Genomic DNA, 6922 nt, shown 5'->3' with positions numbered 1-6922 from the left:
CCCACTCGGAGGCGGATAACTCCGGAACGCCGAGGCCGATTTCCTCCGGGTATGGCTCGTTGCGTGCGGCAGGAGGAGGCGCAGCGTTCGGTACCGAGCACTCGGAGGTGCGGTGCTGCCCGCCGGAGTGACAGCGAAAGGCTGCGCACCCCTTTCCGCCTGCTAACTCGGCGTCCGTGAGACCGACCGACTCCGCTTTAGCACCGGAGCTAGAGTGGGGCAAGGGGCACCGAAGGGTACCGGAACGATGACGTTCGCACACCGGGAAGTCGAGTGCCGGGCCGCCGAAAGCGAGCAGGGTGCCACCGCTCGGGGCCCCGGTTTGTCCGTCCCACCCGGAGGCCCATATCTCCGGAAGGCACAGGCCGATTTCCTCCGGGTATGGCTCGTTGTGTGCGGCCGGACCAGGCGCAGCGGACGGTACCGAGCACTCGGAGGTCGGGCGCTGCCCGCCGGAGGTACAGCGAAAGGCTGCAAACCACTTTCCGCCGCCTCCCTCCGCGGGCGTGAGACCGACGGTCGTCGGGTTTAGTTCCGCGGCTAGAGCAGGACGAGGGGCAGCGAACGGTACCGGAACGAACCCGGTCGCACACCGGGAAGTCGAGTGCCGGGTCTCGAAACGGAGCCGGGTCGGCCCAGTTTAAAACGGAGAAGAGAGTGCTGCCCTCTGCGGGTGAAAACATGGAAGTACGTTGGTTAATGATTTCCAGTTCACCCCGCTTGGTCAGGCCCACTCGGAGGCGGATAACTCCGGAACGCCGAGGCCGATTTCCTCCGGGTATGGCTCGTTGCGTGCGGCAGGAGGAGGCGCAGCGTTCGGTACCGAGCACTCGGAGGTGCGGTGCTGCCCGCCGGAGTGACAGCGAAAGGCTGCGCACCCCTTTCCGCCTGCTAACTCGGCGTCCGTGAGACCGACCGACTCCGCTTTAGCACCGGAGCTAGAGTGGGGCAAGGGGCACCGAAGGGTACCGGAACGATGACGTTCGCACACCGGGAAGTCGAGTGCCGGGCCGCCGAAAGCGAGCAGGGTGCCACCGCTCGGGGCCCCGGTTTGTCCGTCCCACCCGGAGGCCCATATCTCCGGAAGGCACAGGCCGATTTCCTCCGGGTATGGCTCGTTGCGTGCGGCCGGACCAGGCGCAGCGGACGGTACCGAGCACTCGGAGGTCGGGCGCTGCCCGCCGGAGGTACAGCGAAAGGCTGCAAACCACTTTCCGCCGCCTCCCTCCGCGGGCGTGAGACCGACGGTCGTCGGGTTTGTTTCCGCGGCTAGAGCAGGACGAGGGGCAGCGAACGGTACCGGAAGGAACCCGGTCGCACACCGGGAAGTCGACTAGCGGGCCGCCGAAAGCGAGCACGGGGCCCCGGTTTGTCCGTCCCACCCGGAGGCCCATATCTCTGGAAGGCACAGGCCGATTTCCACCGGGTATGGCTCGTTGTGTGCGGCAGGACCAGGCGCAGCGGACGGTACCGAGCACTCGGAGGTCGGGCGCTGCCCGCCGGAGGTACAGCGAAAGGCTGCAAACCACTTTCCGCCACCTCCCTCCGCGGGCGTGAGACCGACGGTCGTCGGGTTTGTCTCCGCGGCTAGAGCAGGACGAGGGGCAGCGAACGGTACCGGAACGAACCCGGTCGCACACCGGGAAGTCGACCAGCGGGCCGCCGAAAGCGTGCTCGGGTCCCCGGTTTGTCTGTCCCACCCGGAGGCTGATATCTGAGGAAGTCCGAGGCCGATTTCCTCCGGCTAACTCGGCGGGCAATGTGTCCCCCCCCCACCATCTTCGGCTGATTACCGTGGCTGGACCGGATCAAGGAGCAACGGAACCGTGCCAGAACGACGTCGGTCGGACGGCGTGAACTGATAGTGCCGAGGCCGGAAACCGAGCCGGAAATGTGCACCGATTTATTGGTCCCACTCGCAGGCCCATATCTCCGGAAGGCCGAGGCCGATTTCCTCCGGGTATGGTTCGCTGCGTGCAGCCGGAAGGGGAGCAGCGGACGGCACTGAGCAGCCGGAGGTGCGGCGCTGCCCGCCGGAGCTGCAAGCGAAAGGCTGCGCACCGCTTTCCGCTGGCTAACTCGGCGGCCGTCAGGCCGACCGACTCCGCTTCAGCACGGGAGCTGGAGTCGGGCAAGGGGCACCGAAGGGTACCGGAAGGATCACGTTCGGACACCGGGAAGTCGAGTGCCGGGCCGCCGAAAGCGAGCTCGGGGCCCCGGTTTGTCCGTCCCACCCGGAGGCCCATATCTCGAGAAGGCACAGGCCGATTTCCTCCGGGTTTGGCTCGCTGCGTGCGGCCGGACGAGGCGCAGCGAACGGTACCGAGCACTCGGAGGTGCGGCGCTGCCCGCCGGAGGTACAGCGAAAGGCTGCAAACCGCTTTCCGCCTCCTCTCCCCTCGGGCGTGAGACCGACGGTCGTCTGGTTTGCTTCCGCGGCAAGAGCAGGACGAGGGGCACCGAGCGGTACCAGAACGAACCCGGTCGCACACCGGGATGTGGAGTGCCCGGCCCAAACCCGCTACCCCCCCCCCCCCCCCCAACACCCGAAAGCGAGCCCCGGTTTGTGGATTAAAAGTGAAGCGGCAAAGATTTGTAAAACAGCGTGAAATGATGAACCAGAAGCCCAAAGTAATGGTGGGAATAAAAGTTCCAAAATGTGAAATGGTGAACCAGAAGTTGTGTGAACTGTTTAACCCAAAGTGGCAAAAATGGATTAAAAGGGGTGAAATGATCGACCGCAAAGCAGGGCAAGCATTAAACAAAAGCAGCAGCATTTTTTAAAAAGGGACAAATGGTTTACCAGAATCCCAAAAGAATGCTCAGAGACTTAAGTCCCAAAGGGGAAATGGTTAACCAGTAGCTGGGTGAACTGCTTAACCCAAAGTGGGAAAAAGGATAAAAAAGGGGTGAACTGATCAACCAGAAGTCGACAACAATGTGCGGCGATTAAGTCTGAAAGAGGGAAAGGTTGACCGGAAAGCAGGGAAATGATTAAACAAAAGCAGAAAAATTCAGTAAAAAGGGGCAAGTGGTGAACCAGAAGTTGGGTGAACTGCTTAACCAAAAGTGGGAAAGAGGATTAAAAGGGGAGAAATGTTGAACCAGATGTCGAAAACAATGCGCGGCGATGAAGTCTGAAAGAGGAAAAGGTTGACCGCAAAGCAGGGAAAGGATTAAACAGAAGCAGCAATATCTTTTAAAAAGGGACAAATGGTGAACCAGAATCCCAAAAGAATGCTCAGAGACTTAAGTCCCAAAGGGGCAAATGGTTAACCAGAAGCTGGGTGAACTGTTTAACCAAAAGTGGGAAAAAGGATTAAAATGTTGTGAAATGATTAACCAGAAGGCGAAAGCAAAGTGCGGCGGCGAAGTCCTAAAGGGGAAAAGGTTGACCATAAAGCAGGGAAATGATTAAACAAAAGCGGAAAAATTCAGTAAGAAGGGGCAAATGGTTAACCAGAAGTTGGGTGAACTGCTTAACCAAAAGTGGGAAAAAGGATTAAAAGGGGAGAAATGTTTAACCAGATGTCGAAAACAATGCGCGGCGATGAAGTCTGAAAGAGGAATAGGTCGACCGCAAAGCAGGGAAATGATTAAACAAAAGCAGAAAAATTCAGTAAAAAGGGGCAAATGGTGAACCAGAAGCTGGGTGAACTGCTTAACCAAAAGTGGGAAAAAGGATTAAAAGGGGAGAAATGTTGAACCAGATGTCGAAAACAAGGTGCGGCGATGAAGTCTGAAAGAGGAATAGGTCGACCGCAAAGCAGGGAAAGGTTTAATCAAAAGCAGCAATATCTTTTAAAAAGGGACAAATGGTGAACCAGAATCACAAAAGAATGCTCAGAGACTTAAGTCCCAAAGGGGAAATGGTTAACCAGTAGCTGGGTGAACTGTCCAACCCAAAGTGGGAAAAAGGATTAAAAGGGGTGAAATGATTAACCAGGAGGCTAAAGCAATGTGCCGCGGTGAAGTCCTAAAGGGGAAAAGGTTGACCAGAAAGCAGGGAAAGCATTAAACAAAAGCGGCAACATTTTTTAAAAAGTGGCAAATGGTTAACCAGAATCCCAAAAGAATGCTCAGAGACTTAAGTCCCAAAGGGGAAATGGTGAACCAGAAGCTGGGTGAACTGGTGAACCAAAAGTGGGAAAAAGGATTAAAAGGGGAGAAATGATTAACCAGGAGGCTGAAGCAATGTGCCGCGGTGAAGTCCTAAAGGGTAAAAGGTTGACAAGAAAGCAGGGAAATGATTAAACCAAAGCGGAAAAATTCAGTATAATGGGGCAAATGGTTAACCAGAAGCTGGGTGAAATGGTTAACCAAAAGTGGCAAAAAAAGATTTAAAGGGGAAAAATGATTAACCAGAAGTCGACAACAATGCTCGGCGATGAAGTCTGAAAGGGGAAAAGGTTGACCAGAAAGCAGGGAAACGATTAAACAAAAGCGGCAACATTTTTTAAAAAGTGGCAAATGGTTAACCAGAATCCCAAAAGAATGCTCAGAGACTAAGTCCCAAAGGGGAAATGGTTAACCAGAAGCTGGGGGAAATGGTTAACCAAAAGTTGCAAAAATGATTAAAAGGGGTGAAATGATTAACCAGGAGGCTGAAGCAATGTGCCGCGGTGAAGTCCTAAAGGGGAAAAGGTTGACCACAAAGCAGGGAAAGCATTAAACAAAAGCGGCAACATTTTTTAAAAATTGGCAAATGATTAACCAGAATCCCAAAAGAATGCTCAGAGACTAAGTCCCAAAGGGGAAATGGTTAACCAGAAGCAGGGGGAAATGGTTAACCAAAAGTTGCAAAAATGATTAAAAGGGGTGAAATGATTAACCAGGAGGCTGAAGCAATGTGCCGCGGTGAAGTCCTAAAGGGGAAAAGGTTGACCACAAAGCAGGGAAAGCATTAAACAAAAGCGGCAACATTTTTAAAAAAGTGGCAAATGATTAACCAGAATCCCAAAAGAATGCTCAGAGACTAAGTCCCAAAGGGGAAATGGTTAACCAGAAGCTGGGGGAAATGGTTAACCAAAAGTTGCAAAAATGATTAAAAGGGGTGAAATGATTAACCAGGAGGCTAAAGCAATGTGCCGCGGTGAAGTCTGAAAGAGGGAAAGGTTGACCAGAAAGCATTAAACAAAAGTGGCAACATTTTAAAATAATTGGCAAATGGTTAACCAGAATCCCAAAAGAATGCTCAGAGACTAAGTCCCAAAGGGGAAATGGTTAACCAGAAGCTGGGGGAAATGGTTAACCAAAAGTTGCAAAAATGATTAAAAGGGGTGAAATGATTAACCAGGAGGCTAAAGCAATGTGCCGCGGTGAAGTCCTAAAGGGGAAAAGGTTGACCAGAAAGCAGGGAAAGCATTAAACAAAAGCGGCAACATTTTTTAAAAAGTGGCAAATGGTTAACCAGAATCCCAAAAGAATGCTCAGAGACCAAGTCCCAAAGGGGAAATGGTTAACCAGAAGCTGGGGGAAATGGTTAACCAAAAGTTGCAAAAATGATTAAAAGGGGTGAAATGATTAACCAGGAGGCTGAAGCAATGTGCCGCGGTGAAGTCTGAAAGAGGGAAAGGTTGACCAGAAAGCATTAAACAAAAGTGGCAACATTTTTTAAAAATTGGCAAATGGTTAACCAGAATCCCAAAAGAATGCTCACAGACTAAGTCCCAAAGGGGAAATGGTTAACCAGAAGCTGGGTGAAATGGTTAACCAAAAGTTACAAAAATGATTAAAAGGGGTGAAATGATCAACCAGAAGTCGAAAACAATGTGCGGCGATGAAGTCCTAAGGTGGAAAAGTTACCCAGAAGGCAGGGAAATGATCAAACGAAAGCAGCCAAAAAATTATTAAAAGAGGGGAACTGATGAACCAAAAGATGAGAAACGGCCCGCAGAGACTAAGTCCAAAACGGGAACTGGTGAACCGGAAATGATTAACCAAAAACTAAGTCCGAAGAGGGAACTGGTAAACCAGAACTGAGTAACCCGATTTTTAAAATTAATTATAAATGGGGAAACGATTGAGCAAAAGGCGGAAATTAAGTCACAGGGACCAGGTCCGAAAGGGCAAGAGGTTACCCCGTAGGGGGCATTCGTCAACTCAATCTGAAAATTTTGGAGGCAAATCTGACCAAAATGCGGAAATCGGACCACACCGCGAGGGGCGCCATTCGACGGGGCAGGGGTAGACGCGTCGAACGGTGCCTGAAGGTCCCGGCTGCGACACGTGAGTCCGGAGATATGGCCAGTCAAAGTCTGATGGGAGGTACCGAAGCCGAAAAATCGAAACGCGTTTGCGGCGATTCGGTGTCAGAAAGTCGGTCACGAATTCAAATTCGTCCCGCTGATTCGCCAATTGCCAGCCGGTTCCGGGGGGATTGGCGGGGTACCTGCAGGATAGTAAGAGGTGGCATGTCGAGACTTAGCCTGTTTACCAGACTTGTGTCCAGCGCCTCCAGGTCTGCAGAGACCGACCCGGGCTGCCGCCCAACCGACTTTTAAGCCTTTTGGGAGTGGGAATTTTTCCCATTTTTCCCCATTTTTCGGGTTTTTTGGTCGGGCTTGAAAACGGCGGCCCCGAGGCCTCCCGGGGCTGGCGGGCTTCGGCTCCCTTGCGAGAGGGTCCGAATTCCACCCGTTTAAGCCCAGAAAGGAGTTCGGAAGTCAGTCGGTCGAGGGAACCCCTTCGGAAGTCCGACGGGGATGGATTCGGCCGGCGTTTCGGATCTCCGGTCAGAGGATTCCCCCCCTGGGCGGGGGGGTGCGAGTAGCTGCCGGCAAACGGTCCCTTGCACTTGTGGCACAAAAAGTCCGAGCACAGGTTAATGAGTTGGCCGCGGAAGCCCCTATGCCGAAATGAGAAAGCCCCCGTTGCGGGGATTTAGTGACGCATCTGCGGCCGGAGGTGGGAGGCCGTCCTG

Source organism: Heptranchias perlo, unplaced genomic scaffold, assembly GCF_035084215.1.
Source record: "Heptranchias perlo isolate sHepPer1 unplaced genomic scaffold, sHepPer1.hap1 HAP1_SCAFFOLD_1006, whole genome shotgun sequence".
Taxonomy (NCBI): Eukaryota; Metazoa; Chordata; class Chondrichthyes; order Hexanchiformes; family Hexanchidae; genus Heptranchias; species Heptranchias perlo.
Note: the sequence above shows the minus strand (reverse complement) of the source record.